This window comes from Ips typographus, linkage group LG12, assembly GCF_016097725.1.
Source record: "Ips typographus isolate SLU linkage group LG12, UJ_Ityp_2.0, whole genome shotgun sequence".
NCBI classification, from domain to species: Eukaryota; Metazoa; Arthropoda; class Insecta; order Coleoptera; family Curculionidae; genus Ips; species Ips typographus.
In genome coordinates, this window is record NC_138433.1 from 6424920 (window position 1) to 6441978 (window position 17059).

Here is a 17059-nt window from a genome sequence, read left to right on the forward strand (position 1 = left end):
AAATTGTGATCTTAATATCACTTTCGACTATGATACGTTTTCCAAAGATATATTGGTGAAATCTGGTACACCCAAAAACAACAGCCGCCAATTCTTTTTCTATTTGGGCATACCCTTTCTCAGTTTCAGAAAGTGCTCTTGAACTGTAAATTGTCCTGTCGGAGACCTGCTCCCAGATCATTTTGTGATGCATCAACAGATATTACTATGGGTTTTTTAGGATTAAAATATTTTAGTACTGGAATAGTGGTTAACAGTCTTTTAATATTATTAAAAGCTAAAGTATGATTTGAATCCTAATAGTATTCACAGTCCTTAATAAACTGCCTTAGTAAGGTAGTTTTTTATCAAAGACCTGAAATGAACTTAGAAATATAAGTTACCAAACCTAACAATTTTTCCATCTTTTTTATTTACTGGAATTTTTAAGTTTAGAATACTGCTTACCTTGGTTGGATCTACCTTAACCCCTGTACTAGATATAATATGACCAATACATACTGATTGTTTTACATTAAAGTGACATTTACTTTTGATAAATTTGACTCCTGACATCTGGGCTTTTTTTAAAACTGTCTTTAAAACTTTATCATGAGACTCCTGGTCCAAAAACCAGTAAATCATCAATGTAACCAATATTACTAGGTATATTGTCACGTTAAGGGTTGGTTGAGGGGGAAGAATACTCAGGTTTCCACAGGTAACCCACTCTTTATTACGTAATAGTGCCTTAATCTCTAGACGATAATCTTACCCCCAGATGGCTAAGATGGCGGGGATCATGACGTGGTCTGGCTTCTAGGCAAAGGTACACGGAGGGCAACGCTTTAGCGGTGGTGAATGAACCCTAGACTTAGGTCCGAGGGCATTCACCGAGCCGGCAAAGACGCGAAGAGCCTAACAAAGGGAGGTAAGCTGGAACGGCAACTCGTGCTGCGCGTCCACACTAATTCCTTTGTTAGGGCTGATCTAGGGTGTGGCACTTGGTCACCTACTGCTCCACTTTTAAGTTGCACAATAGGCGTACCCAGACTAACCCGGAGATCAGTAATCTGTACGTGCTTTTGGTGCAGTATTTATACTCACATCGTGACCCCAATTCGCCGATCTTGTTGACATAACTACGGTACTGGGGGAGATCGGGGCAACTTAAGGTAACGGTACCTAGTGTAATGTCTATGTTACAATATTATCAAGGATTTGCTAAAACATTTATATAAAAAATTTCTGGTGCTGAACTTATCCCAAACGGTAATCTTTTAAAGTTATATCTACCAATTGGGGTTGAGAAAGTACACAACTTACTACTCTCCTGATCTAATGGTATTTAACAGAATTCCATGTTTGTGCCATGAATGCTAAGCCCTTTTGCATCTGTGAGCTCAGCCAACAAATCCTCAACTGTGGGCATTTCAAAAAATTCCTTTCTGTTAAGTCTCCGACTTCAGTTAGGGAATTAACAACAAATCATAGTTCCAGAATGTGCTGGTCAAGATATGGCCATGGTTCATGGCTCAATCTCAACTGACTCTCTACAAACCAAATACCAAAAAGAAATTACAAATTCTTTACGCCACCAGGGCCGTAGTAGGATAGTACAAAGAATTTAAATTATATATATGTTACACCTTCCCTCTTAAATATACTATAAAATGAACGTAAGCTAATTGTACAAATACATCTAACCTTACCTAAAAAGTTACTAAACCTACTATTTACATGAAGTATAACCGCATCAATTAACATTCAGCCTCTCTGGAGGTTTAAGCTGACTATGCCGCCGTAACCCTCTAGTTTTATTACTATGGGTAGGTTCATTTGCATTAATACTCTGACTCAAAATTTCAACATTATTACGAACACCATCAATATCAGATAGAAAAGTAGATTGAGGAACAACGGAAACTGGGTTTCAAAGTTTACCTTTCAAATTTGGGTTAAGTTGATCTAGGTGACGTTTCTATTTTGTTCCACCATCCGTTTCCGTTACATAAGTTTTCCTACCTAAAACCTCCTTAACGTTGCCTTCGCACCAATTAGGATAACCAGATCTGAAATCTTGAATCCACACGCGATCTCCCGTGTCAAAGTTTGTCCTTTGCTGAGTTAAAATGCTTTTTTTGAAGTTCTTGCTTTTTGTCTACTTGGTTGTTTACCGAAGGCAATAACAAATCAAAACGAGTTCGTACATGTCTACCCATTAATATTTTTGCTGAGAGATCAGTTCTAAGATGAGGCGTATTTCGATACATAAACAGATAGTTACAAATTATTAAATGAATATCTTCATTACTGTAATCATACTTCGCTTTCACTATTGCAGATTTTAAAGTTTTAACCGCATTTTCTTCCAGCCCGTTAGTTTTAGGATGATACGGAGCTCCAGTTAATTGCTTAATTAAATAAATTGTTTAAATTCATCCGAGGTAAAGGTCGGTGCATTGACGGAGCAAATTTCCAACGGTAGCCCGTACCTGGCAAACAGTTGCTTACAAATACTAATAGTGACTTTTGCAGTCATAGATACGTTCAATCCATTTTGATATAGCATCAATTATGACTTATAAATAAAACTTTTATTTAAGACTGGGCTAAAGAAGTCCACGTGCAAACGAGATCACGGATTTCTGCCATACCTCAAGAGGGGTTTTCTGTTTTGAGTTAGCATAAACATTGCACGCTTCACACTTCTTTGTCAAATCTTCTATGTGCGTATCTACAGAAGGCCACCAAAAGTATGCCCTTGCAATCATTTTCATTTTCACAATGCCCAGATGGGTGGAATGTAATTGATTTAGAATATCTACCTGTAAACTTTGAGGTACAGGGTGATTGATTGAATTTTGACCACCCCCTTAACTTCCTTAATTTTGGTTTTATCAAAAAACGTTAAATACAAAACTAGTACGAAAGGAAGGAAATGACAAACAGTCTTCTCCACAGTACTTTATTATGACCTTAGATGGTAAGGTCTGCTCAACAAGTTTCGGTCACATAAATGACCATCTTCAGGAGCTTAAATCGATCGATCAATGTGACTACTGTCTTTTTACAAGGGGAGAGACAGAGAGACCCATGTTATAACGAATTAGTGACTATAACATAGTTAAGTAGGTGAACAATGCTCATTATGGAGAAAAAACTAACTATAGCACATTAAATTAAAATTAAACAAAAAACTTAAACTAGACCCATTTAGGGCTGGGTGAGACCCTAGGGGGAAAAAAAGATCTTAAAACTCGTGCACCATCCACTGAAGAGGCGATCAAAAAACGTTTTTTTTTTTTTTTTTTTTTTTTTTTTTTTTTTTTTTTTTTTTTTTTTTTGATCGCCTCTTCAGTGGATGGTGCACGAGTTTTAAGATCTTTTTTTCCCCCTAGGGTCTCACCCAGCCCTAAATGGGTCTAGTTTAAGTTTTTTGTTTAATTTTAATTTAATGTGCTATAGTTAGTTTTTTCTCCATAATGAGCATTGTTCACCTACTTAACTATGTTATAGTCACTAATTCGTTATAACATGGGTCTCTCTGTCTCTCCCCTTGTAAAAAGACAGTAGTCACATTGATCGATCGATTTAAGCTCCTGAAGATGGTCATTTATGTGACCGAAACTTGTTGAGCAGACCTTACCATCTAAGGTCATAATAAAGTACTGTGGAGAAGACTGTTTGTCATTTCCTTCCTTTCGTACTCTTGCGACTCCACTGAAAGAATATGGACTACTACTTCTTTCACAAAACTAGTAGATATTTAGGTCTACTTTATTCTTAGATAAACAGTTATTATACAGGGTGTCCCAAATTTGAGTAACAAACCAAACTTTTGTTTTTTTAAATGCAATGACCGACTTTTTAATCGATATTTGAATTCTACGTCAAATTCTACTCTACTCTCACTCACTCCGCCCACTCACTCGGATTATTGCACACCACCAACATTATTATCAAAGATTACAGTTTCAAAGTGTAGACAGCTTTTGCTTTTTCCCCCTATTATATCTTTGATGGTTCTCCATATCTTTTTGATTAAGCATCATTCACATAAACTTTATGGCTATTGCAACGGTAAGGTATGTGTACTGCTAAAGGTTAGATACAGTATAAAGTAATGTACTGTTCACACTTGTATACTGCGGAATTAATAACTTTAATAGTAATGCACAGCCTATCTAGCTTTTAGCTTTTACCCTTAATACAAGCAACCAATTGCCATCTTAATACAAGCAACCAATAAGGAGAGCCATTTCAGACGTTTGACACATGCGTATTTTTGTTGTCAATTAACTGTTTAAAATTCGAAAATTTGAAAGGATGCTTTTTTGAATTTGTTTGTGAATGTCTTAGTTTGTAATTATCTTTTTTTGTAGTTCATTGGAGCATAGGAATATAATCAAGCGTAAAAAATTGCCTTTCAATGGAAGAAGCAAGTATAATTATTATAGTGCATAAAGATAAAATAGTCGAAGTCTAGACGATGATCACTATTATAAGTATGACGTTTATGTCTTGTGTTTCTGAAATCCTAACCTGATTCCTATTTTCTAAATTTAATTTTGAGTTTATTTTGAATAACGTCATTTGTCTACTTCTTGCAGTACACTTTAAATTAACAGTACAAATGCACTGCATCTTATGTGAACGTTACTTAAGTCTTAGAGCAATCTATCCAGTAATTTGTGTATATTTTTTAATTTTGTCAGTAGCGTTTGCTCTAAGTACGTATCCTTAGCCCAGAACTGGTCTACAGATAGATTAGTATATTTGTGTTGCTGTTTTTGTGCTGATACCTTTGTTTTTGTATGTCAGTAATCTAAAGTGTTTTGTCCGTTTAATGTCCATTTAATGAGCTTGCAAAATTCCAAGAAAAACATACTAAAACATGCAGCATTTCAAAACCCGTACTACATAAAAAATTCCTTTGATTTTAAAGAAAAAATTAAAAACGTTAAGATACCTGATGACTTCTTATTTCTCTAGATATGGTTACGTTGTACACAATTTTTCCAAATAAATTAGCAGTAAAATCCATAGAAAAATGGAACAAAATTAAAACTTTAACTGACATTCCTAAAACTGAGTTTGTTGAGTCCGTTGACACTACATTGCACTCTACATATTTTGCATACAATGACACTTTCTATAAATAATTTGATGGTTGCGCAAGGGGTGCTTCCATATCTAGTATCACAGCTCCAGTTATTCAAGACCTTGAGAAGAGTGTCATCGAAAAGTTACCCTTTAACTTACCTTTCTTTTATCACTGAATAATTCCCGAAAATATAAAACCAGCGGTCGAGAACATGGTTTAAACTGGCAAGCTTGAGTTTTTCAGGCCACAAGTTTATAAGGTAAGGTATTCTGGTAACGGTATTCCTGGTAACAAAATTAATATTAAAACATCGCGCAGACTCACGCGTGTAACTCGGCACTTGTAACTATTTAACACACAATTATATACTTACGACAACTAAATTTTCCGTACACATTTTCTCGTTGTCATAAGAGAAGCCGTCCGTTCTTCCTATTATAGAAAGAAGTCTGCGGAGATTGTAAATACTGTTTTCACCTCTTTGGAGACACAGTTGGTAGATAATTTGACCTCGTATGGTCTCGCATGTCCTCGTGCAACAAAACGGCCATTTACCTCACGGCCAGAATGTTTTACCTCGATGTTTTCGAACTTCAAAAATTTGTTTTTTTTTCCGACCGCTCTTCTAACTATCACACTATTTACTACCCGACTAATCTTTAGGTGGAATCTACATTGTGTTATACTAGGTGCAGTATAGTGACCCATATTTACCATTAATGACCCTTATCGCGTTTACGGCGTTAGTTCTTCGGCTAGGTCGTTCACGTTGAAAGCACGTGTTGCACTTTTTGGTTTATTGTAAACGCGGTGTATCATTGTATTTTGTTGATTACAGAACGTACTTTGCAAATCTTGGAAATATTATAAGAATACTTTTGATACCTCCAGGACAATAATTTTTATTTATTAGAATATTTTACGTGATGATGTGGTTCAAGAAAAACGTTGGAGAAGGTAAAAAGCTTATCAAAAAAATAATTTTTTTAAGGCTTTTATTATTACTTACAACAAGTAGGTATACTGTTTGTTTTCATAATTTTTCAGCTATACTTTTCCAACTAATTTCACATAATTTGACCCCTTGATGAATATTTTTAAATGTACAGTATACCTACTTTTCATGGTGCCATAAGAAAAAACCTTAAATAGTAAAAGGATCGTAAAAAGACTGAAATTGTGATATACCAAAATTTTGTTAATTAGACCATGTCCAATTTTCCCTTCATTTCCTCAAAACTTAAAACGTTATTTTTAATTGCTCTTTCAGTTCCTTTTCTGATAAATCTTCCCAAGACTTCAACGTATTGTAACCTTTATATTGTGTATTTTTTTTTTAATGTTATACGTAACTTGAATGAAACAGCTGAATTCCGTAATTTAATTTGAGCGACTTCAAAAAAATTGATAATTTTTTTTACTAGGGTCTATTTGAATATTTTTCTGAAGGAGAAGGTGAATTTAGATTTAAATTAACTTTTTTTTATAAACACGGAAAACAGAAGATGTTTTCTCTAAAAATAGTGTGGTAAACTAGTTTTCCGTCGACCGTGTATTAACAGACATTTTTAATGGACGATAACGAAGGCAAAATCGTTCATTAATGAGGACCATTAATGCATGATTTTTCAGTTGTTTTATTTTAATGAACGATTTTATCATAGGTCACCAAATACGCTCATATTACAGTTCTATCTTTTTCAATTTGTAATAAACGAAGAGAAATAGGCGCACATTCTTTAGTTAACATCCACCATTACCGACAGAACTAACTGTCACTGTCATTGTTAAGGATGCCTGGTGCCTGCGATTTCGGTTTGCGGTGTTGTGTATTGAGTTGACAATTACTTTCTTTCAAATCTTTGAGGATTATAAACATTTATTATAGATTCCAGTCGACGGAAAAGTGTTGTAACCAAATCTTTTATTAATGAGCGATTAATAATCTCAATTCTATTAACGACTAGAGTTAAATCATTTCGATTATTAATCGCTTTCGTCAATGCCACTCGTTGATTAAATAACTATTAAATAACTTGTTTTATTTTGTTAAATTGGTTATTTCGAGGACAGTAAGCACTGGTGTTTTAATGATAGACATCTATTACTTATTAATTAATCCGTACTACAATTATTGTTCTTGAAACTGTTGGTTTTGTACATCAGCCAAATAATGATAATTGTTTATTTAAATGTGACAACTTTTAGTGTCCCTCTGAATAACATACCAAAAAATCTTTCTCGGCGTTTAAAAAATTATTTCATTATAGAGGAAAAATTTCATGTATAATATAGATATCCAAAAAGATCGTGAACGGTCTATATGCACTGTATGTCATTTTTCTAACCTAACAATTTATACTACTTAAGAAATATTGACACCGGTAATAAAACGAAACATGTTAAGTACACATATTTTACAGGTTTAGATTTAAAGCTTATATTACTAACCGAGTTTTAGGCGTCTATATAATATAATATACATTCTTAAACTTATACAGAATGTTTTAGGTTTTAAGACGCAAACTTAAACCGCGTATTCTACGTCTAAAAATAACTACAGTTTGCTAAATAAACTATATTCGAATATGCTTTGTTAAAGAACTACAGAGTGTTAAAGTTTTATTTTTTGTAGTTTTATTGCTTACAGTTTTTGAGACATTTAGCTCAAATTTGGACTATATGTATTTTATCATGCCATGCCATTCGATAAGCCAACATTTTGCAAAACTCTACAGAGTGTTATTTTTTTGGTGTTTGGGTCCCCTTTTTTCTTCCACAAACATTTAGTTTTCAAACTTTTTTTCCTCTTAAGTTAAGTTAGTTACAAATTTATCAGAAAAACCACCCCAAACTTTCTTCCAATTTGCATAAAAATAAAAATTTAAAAAAGTCTGCTTGAGAACGGTTGAGATACGGAAGCAATAAATGACAGAAAAAAGTTTCTAAATCAAATCAGGAATTTGAATTTTAAAGCTACGTTTTCCTCCACGGTCGCCAGTCGTCAGCGACCGCGACTCGGTAGCGACGATTGATTCGTTCACGATTTTCGCTCCGGCTTCTGTTTTCCTCTAGATTTAATTCGCTGGCGAATTTTTGTAATTCTCATCGGAGTTGAAACGTTAAACGGAGTTAAAATGAACCTGTCTAAAACAAGGTCTTTACTTTTATTGTTGGACAGTTATCAGGATGATGATATATTACTACTGTCCTTAGTGCATGATCGGGAAAGAAGAGAACAAGTTTTACCAATGTTTAAGAAGCGAAAAGAATAAGGATTTCATTCTTTATTCTGGGATCATATAATTCTGGGTTATTACTGATCAGATGAACAAGCTGTTCATCCTTTTCAATGGTAAATCCATCCATTTCTGGATAAAACTTAATGAAACTAAATTTAAATTCGCTGCGACTAACGACTGTACTGCTCTAGGGCGAGACAAGCGACTGGCGACCAATGACTGGCGACGATTCACTGGTAGCAGCGACCCGCGAATTTGTAGGAAAACAGTTGTACTTAAATTACATTAATCCAGGTCTAGCGAATTGGTAGCAGCTACCGTGTCGCGGTCGCTGACGACTGGCGACCGTGGAGGAAAACGTAGCTTTAGGAAAAAAACATTATTGGCTCACTAGAAAACCATTTGGGGGGCTAAAACTACAAGAAAATTAAAACTTTCACACTGTATTTCTTTAACGAAGCATTTTTGGAATATACTTTATACAGGGTGTCCCACGACGAAAGACCTCGATTGATATTGGAAAAAGTATAAATAGGAGAGTTTTGAAAATTTGGTAGGATACTGATGTGGGCATGCCCAATCCAACTAAAATATTTTCAAGATGGTTGCACTTCCGCTTATACCGGAAGTCGATCACAACTTTCTTATTTTAAATAGAACACCCTATATATTATTACATATTTGGATTCCTCACAAAATTCTGACCAACTTTTGTATAGAATGCCCTATGTCTAACCCTAGCCGTTTTCGAAATATTTGATGTTTTTCCAAAAAAGTGACAGTTGCAACGCTCAACATATTTTTGTACTATGTTAAAACCGTATTTCATTTTGCAATGAAACTTTGGGTTATTGTAAATAAAGGATCGTTTTATTAAACTGAGGGTGCGTAATGACTCATTTGTATACAGGGTCGTCAAAAAAAAATCATAAACTTGCCACTAAAAAAAATGAAAAATCTCAAGTTTTTTAAATGGAAACCCCCATTTTTTATGACGGAATCATTTTGAGCATTAAAAATTACTATAAGTTTCAATTTACTTGCCTATACCTAAATCCAACCCATTTCGTTTTATTTGAGAATAAACATTTTTTTATTAGGCTGCATGCTCGGCTGCATGGTTGGGATTAGCTGGTACTCTACTTGGCCATGCTTTTGACACACGGTGATATTGGAGACCTGCAGGGCATGTTAATAACTTGAGTGTTTTGACAACTGCAAATATGCCGTCGCGGTTACGTTATTCAAACCAAGATTGCATAAATCTGTTTATTATTTACGGAAAATGTGATAAAGTTGTGAGTAGAACATGTGAGGTATTTGCCGCTCGTTATCTAGAAAAACCAAATCCATCACCAAAAGCTGTCAAGCAAATAATTGAAAATTTTAAGAATACGGGATCTGTGAAGATAAAAGCTATTAAAACAAAACCAATCCTTAATAATACAAATGTAGAAATTGCAATTTCTAACCAACTTTTGTGTACAATGCCCTATTCCTATCTCTAGCCGTTTTCGAAATATTTGATGTTTTTCCAAAAAAGTTATAGTTGCATTGCTCAACATATTTTTTTTTTTTTGTTATTAACATGCCCTGCAGGTCTCCAATATCACCGTGTGTCAAAAGCATGGCCAACTAGAGTACCAGCTAATTCCAACCATGCAGCCGAGCATGCAGCCTAATAAAAAAATGTTTATTCTCAAATAAAACGAAATGGGTTGGATGTAGGTATAGGCAAGTAAATTGAAACTTATAGTAATTTTTAATGCTCAAAATGATTCCGTCATAAAAAATGGGGGTTTCCATTTAAAAAACTTGAGATTTTTCATTTTTTTTAGTGGCAAGTTTATGATTTTTTTTTGACGACCCTGTATACAAATGAGTCGTTACGCACCCTCAGTATAATAAAACGATCCTTCATTTACAATATCCCAAAGTTTCATTGCAAAATGAAATACGGTTTTAACATAGTACAAAAATATGTTGAGCGTTGCAACTGTCACTTTTTTGGAAAAACATCAAATATTTCGAAAACGGCTAGAGATAGACATAGGACATTCTATACAAAAGTTGGTCAGAATTTTGTGAGGAATCCAAATATGTAATAATATATAGGGTGTTCTATTTAAAATAAGAAAGTTGTGATCGACTTCCGGTATAAGCGGAAGTGCAACCATCTTGAAAATATTTTAGTTGGATTCGGCATGCCCACATCAGTATCCTACCAAATTTTCAAAACTCTCCTATTTATACTTTTTCCAATATCAATCGAGGTCTTTCGTCGTGGGACACCCTGTATATCAAACTATAGTTATTTCTGGACGTAGAATACGCGGTTTAAGTTTGCGTATTAAAATCTGAAACACCCTGTACAGGGTGGTCTTTTTAACTTAAGATAGCAAGATAGCTGGAAAACCGTAGAATACAAAATTTCGTGTCAACGGAGACCTACATTAAACCAAAAGGGCTATTTCCGAAATATATATTTAAGGGTAACAGGGTGACTTCATACAATATAATATTCTTTACTATATTTTATATCATCAGTTGCAGTAGTTTGCAGAAAAAAGAGACTATTTTTTAATGTTTCCTGTATGTTTATTATACAATTTTTGGCAATACCTACTAATGAGTCCCGCTTTAAATTTGATATAATTTTTTTATCAAATAAAAATATAGATATAGCATTTAAAAAGACGACCTTATTCGTGGCACCCGATGTCTCTAGATTATATGATACAATTTGAAGAATTGCATACGAAATATTTTTTGTTTTAAACTGAAAAACTATTTTTTCTGCAATACAGTGACTTAAAGAGTAAAAAGTGAAATGATGGCCATTCACGCTAACACGCCTAATCCGAATGTTGATAGACTGGGATATACAGGGCCTTGACGGTTTAAAATTTAACTTTTTTTTATTAATCTGAAATTATCAGGGGTACCACGAGAGATTTCAATTACCAATAATTTTTTTGGTGGTTGAGTTGCATCTTTGCAAATTTCACTCGTCCTGAAGGACTAGTGTAATTATGGAGAACATGCTAGAATAAAAAATTATCTGGTTAATTTAAAAGAGCGAGCAGTATTTATGTCTGGTTTATACAGAAACTTGACATAAAAATTGAAAAAGTGTCATGTAAACTATGGTTGAGAAGTGTGGCTCAATATGTGCCCCAAAAAATAGTTTTGCCATTTTAATTAACTAATCAAAATTCTCGTATTTGGGATGCTTGTATTTTAAAGTGCTACTATTTTAAAATGATTATTTACAAATTCTTTAAATTTTTAAATAATAATATGGACTTGTCAATGCAAAATGCAAAATGAAAAGAAATATCCAGACAAGCATTCTCAAGGAGAAATTATGGAATATCAGACGTGCCAACAATTTTTATGACACTTTGGAGTCTATTTTTTCTGTACTTTCTAACCTTGAATTATCCGATAATTAATTTGGGCCACCCTACCTATTACCACGGTACAATAAGATAATTGTACCGTGGTAATATAATGATTCGATGACGACGTAAACGAGGAAAATTGGTAAGGAAATCATGCTATGGAAAATTAACAGGTTAGTTTAAAAAATGGAGCGGAATTTAGTGAGATTATCTCGCAATGTCACCAAAACGTCTAATTTTTATTAGGTTGAAGTATTACAAATCATTTTTCTCTATCTCACAACCACTTTAAGACCTATGGCACTCCAGGCTGTAAAAATTTCAATTTTTATGCGTCAATATATAGAAAATAATTGAATATAGATATAGGTTATGATACCTGAAACATACTTAGAATCGTCAGGAGTATTTAAAAGTGTAACAATAAACGGAATGTTTTATTTAAATAAGCAAGTTAGTACTTACTTCCGGCACCACAAGAAGTGCTGTAACATTTACAAACAAATTTTTTATTTTTTTTTTAATATTTTTTGTTTAGTAATCTTTCATTAACGGGTTTGCTGAAGAACTGGAAACGTATATTACAAGGCACGTTTTAAATAAAAGACTTACCACGTGTGGTAACCACTGTATGTGCATGCCGCCATTTATGTAGCGAAGAGTTCAGACGTATTATATATTGGTTCCAAGGTTCTCTATACTGATGGAACTCGTTTTTCGTTATGATGTAACCTCACTAAAAAAAAAGAAAAATTAAATAAAACTAAATAAAGTAAGGAATTGACCTGGTGGCTCAACTCTGACTGAGGCTCCGACCTTTTAAAACTCTGTGGCTACTGATTGGCTTTTCCAACACGTGGGTTGGCCCGGAAGATTTAGATCTTCGGTAGGAAAAACCCTTAGATCTCTGGTCGGAAAGTCCTTAGATCTCTGGTCGGAAAGCCCTTAGATCTCTGGTCGGGCCGAACACAGTACTGTGTTGGAAAATTGGGCCGATACAAAATAATTTAAAAGAACCAACAATAAAACCAATTTACCTGTGATTCGGCCAGATGAGGATTAAAAAAAAAAACAAGTCACACACGTGCCACAACGCTCAGAACCTAGGTCAGATGTCGGCAGTTCGGGTGCTCTAGTGGTAAAAGGACTGATATCACAAAGTGGGGTGATTAAATAGGCCACATGGCACCTGACACAAAGAAACACGACCACAAACCGACGCTTCTCCGACAAAAATCGAAACTAATCACGTGACTACGGTACCTGATAACTCATCAGGTCACGCACCCACATTAACCACAAAATGTGCACAAAGTGCAAATGGAGCTATTAAGCGATCGGAATCGGTCTACTAGTGTAACTAGGCCCACGGACATTAAAAATACAAACTAAACGAGTTACGGACGAAAACTCTATTTCGTACGTAACAACGTCCACAATGATAACACGTAATGTTTCTTTTAGCAGATGAGTACCGGTGATCTGTTCTGATGTTCTGGTTAAGACGATGAGAAAGTTCATCTAACTTCGTTACAATTACAAAGAGCTACATCTCCCGTTTGGTACTGATCTTCTTCTAAATCCGGTAATTTGGCGTCTTGCACACTATCCTTTTTATGGGAGAGGTTCTTTGAGAGGCAACTTTGAACTCGAGACTGTAAACTAAGGCATCCGTCAAGTTGTTAAAACGGCCAAGACGAAGCGCCAGTTGTACATCTGCGCCTCTGACACCATCAATGAAGGTTTACACAGCAATCTGGTTCAGACACTCTTCGGGTGCTTGTGGATATGCCAGCCGAGTTAACCGTCCAACTTCAGTCCCAAATTCTTGTAGGGTTTCTGATGGTCCTTGCAATCTACTTTTCACTTGGCTTTGGTATACCGGCGTCAAGGGTTTGGTCCCATACCTTAGCTTCAGCGCATTTGTAAGGGAGTAGTAGTCTCCTTGTTTACTCTCCGGGATGTTCTGAAGTATTTCGAGAGCTTTACCTTGCAGCGCAAGTACCAACTCGGTGGCTTTTTGATGTTCAGTCCACCCATTAGCCATAGCAGCAACTTCAAACTGTCTGTGTGAGACAAAAATATTCATTGCTAAAAAACTTTGAATGCTAGAAGATCTTAAGAGTACTTGAAAAAGGTTCAATGCATCTGATAAAAAATAAATAAATGTATTTCCTAGCATAGAATTATTTATTTTATTAATAAACTAAAAATGGAAAGGTGAGTTGTGTGTAGTTTTATTAGCTATTTTGCTTTTCTTTTACGGTACTTGTTACTTGTTACTGTTTTGCTATATGCAGCATTTATTATGTAATTTATTCTTTTGTCAGCTCAACAGTATTTAGCCGAAGAGTTTTTATTTAATGTGGGTAATGTGTTTTAGGAAAAGTGTCATTCCTTTTAATGTCAATCTACGCATGGCGAACTGAGTAACTGTGCAGAAGTTGACATTAGGAGTGAACAAAGACCAGCAATCAGCCATTCATATCTATCAAACTTACGGTTTATTTTCCAACTGACTGGCATTTTACAGCAAGTTTTATGAATTTATATATTCCTTACCAACCTCCACCTGTTCGGTGTTTTTCTAATTTTGTCCGGTTGTAGTCGCTCTTAAACTTAGAACGAACTATAGTATGCAAAAACAACATTTTTGAAACTTAAAAACTTAAACTACGAGTAGTAAAGTGTTACATATGGCCTATCTTACTATACGGCCCAGTAAGGGTCTCTCAAAGCTGGAACCCTGAACCGCATCGAGGCGTTTGAAATGTGGACCATCCGGAGATTCTTGCGCGTGCCGTGGACCGCACATGCCACAAATGAAGAATTTTAAGAACTTCAGGCTACGAACGAGAAATACTTAACATCGTTAAAGAAAGAAAGAAAAGTTTCCTACCTCCGCTTTATTCTTAGAGGAGGCAAATATAAAATTCCTACACTAATTCTACAATGAGAAATAGAGGGGTGTCAAGGCCCAGAAAGAAAGCAACACTCCTGGCTAAGAAACATACGAAACTGGTGTAACATCAGCGACGCAGACTCCATATTTCGAAGAGCCGAGAACGGCACTCTGCACATTGTATGAAGAGTGCAGACAAACTCCACCGTGCGGCTAAGCACAGGGCACAAGAAGAAGAAGAAGTCGCACAATTTGGTACGCGTATGTGACATAATGTTACGACCACGATGGACCTGCACGGTCTACATCGGACCTCGTCCTGCCTTACCAGATCAAGGGGATACAAAATATTTCTCTCAATTTTTTTACATTCCACGTCTTCCTCCTGATCGGGGTCACTTTTACTTGGTTGTTCGTTGCACCAGTGCACTAAGCAGGTATTTTTCTTCTGTTGATGTAATCTAATCAAGTCAAGAGGATGTTGGGTCGAAAGGGCGCAATTTTAAAATTTGATAAGTTAGATGGCAGCAGGTTGTCTATATAACCACTTGGAGTTTTTAAATGTAAGAATTTTAATAGCCAAGAAGACACCTTTTTGGGTTACCCAGATTGTAGTTTGGGCGTTTGTTCAAATAAAGATGGCCATAAATTAATTGGAAGTTTATTAAAATTAAAAAAACACATGAGTGGTTCTCGAAAATACATAAAGTAACATCACATCCTGCTAAATCTCTCTTTCAAGTGACACATGACGCATTGACATGAATGTTCTTATAACCAAAACCGTTTAATAAACCGTTCTTATACTTAGACCACATAAACAACACAAGTTTACTACAAGATATTTAATAATAAATTAGAAAGAATAAAAAGTCAATATAAAAAAAACTCGAGATAACATCAATGAAATTCAGGTAATTGAAAGCATTAACTGAGAGAGGTTGAGGTGCAGCAATTGAATCGTTAACTTGCAGGATCCTTTCTATCACATAGAAAATACTGTTCCATCTAGTATAATATACACATCCTGTGAAAATTTGTACTACTTATATGTAGCATTTTCATTTTAAGCAAACGTTTTGCTCTTTCATTTCATGAAAGTTTTGACTAACTCATACATAGTTTCCTTAATTCTCCAAATTAAGACTATGGGCATAACAAGGAAGATTTGTGGATATTCTTAATCCATTGTTCTGGTACTGTAATCATTGCAACTCTCGATGCAATATAAAATTTACAATTTAACGCAATGTTATACCAAGCAGCGGCTTTAACACATGCACATATTATTGTTGCATCACACTACATTTTTCTAACACTGGTCTTATTAACGTCTGTGCCATTCATATCAAACTTTGAAGTAAAAAAATTTAGAATTTTGTTTCAACACCGCGGCCAGAAAAACTAACTGACAAAGGAATTCTTAACCAATTCACATAATATTTACCGCAACCGCAAAAAGGATCAAAAATTGCTTTGTATGAAAAGTAGATGTAGAAACACACGGAGTAGTTGTATAAATCTAGAGTCAGAACATTCATAGAGAAAAGAGAGGTACAGCATCCAACTGACTCCGAAGAAATTGTCGTTTCACAGACAAAAAACTGTCGCTGTCAATATTCTTGTGACCGCTATAGAGAAAGTAAAGTACTGGTACCATACAGCTGACAATGTGCATACTGTGTTTGGTGCATACATGTTTGAAGTAGTGATACTTTATATCAAAGTTGAAAAAACAAGTTCTATTTTAACATTGATATAAGCAATGTAAAGTACTCCATAATCATCACCATACCAAACAGGATCACCTGATCTTTAAATTCCCAGCAAATAAGCAATTGATATTAAACTAAACAGATGATTTTTACAAGAATAGTCTTAGAAATCTTTTAAGATGTTTTAAGAGCGATTTTTTCTGTTTTTTTTTATTCTAAAGTTCTGCCTCTACTTCTTTAAAAATAGGTTGAACGATGACTTGTAGTAAAAACGTGGTATTTCAACCAGTGTATGTTGCCATTATTTTCAGTCTAACGCAATGTAATACCATCTTCTTGCTTTCTTATTTAAGCGAAATTTACGTAAATTGTCCCCTGCATCGCAGGGCAGCATCTTCTAGTACTTTCTCTCGGCAATGCATTGTCTAAGCTGAAATCCATCGCTTAGCTGCGACATCTTTGGTCATTTGCATACTCTCTTTAGCACACGTTCCTTTGGACTACCATACTTCTTTATTTCTAAGCCTATCTGGAGAACCTTTTCATCCTGTCATTTCAGGGACTCTGGGTACACACGGGTATAGAACCGTTGCGGAGCGATCCATCGGAAGACGCTCGTTTCTCCAAGACTTGATTGCTGCTCTTGTTTTCGCATCTTTAAATAGGTGTGCCATTTGTTGGATAGATGCAACAAGGTTATCAGGCGGTCC

The 17059-nt window shown here is 35.1% G+C and overlaps 1 long non-coding RNA gene across 1 annotated transcript; it reads right to left on the reverse strand.

Moving 5' to 3' along the window:
* Nucleotides 1-11952: 11952 nt before the first annotated feature.
* LOC145736640 (uncharacterized) lies at nt 11953-12860 on the reverse strand. The gene is made up of 3 exons (XR_014180067.1): nt 12770-12860; nt 12549-12706; nt 11953-12468 (listed from the first exon to the last, which is right to left on the reverse strand). It is a non-coding gene; the product is annotated as an uncharacterized LOC145736640 (long non-coding RNA).
* Nucleotides 12861-17059: the final 4199 nt, after the last annotated feature.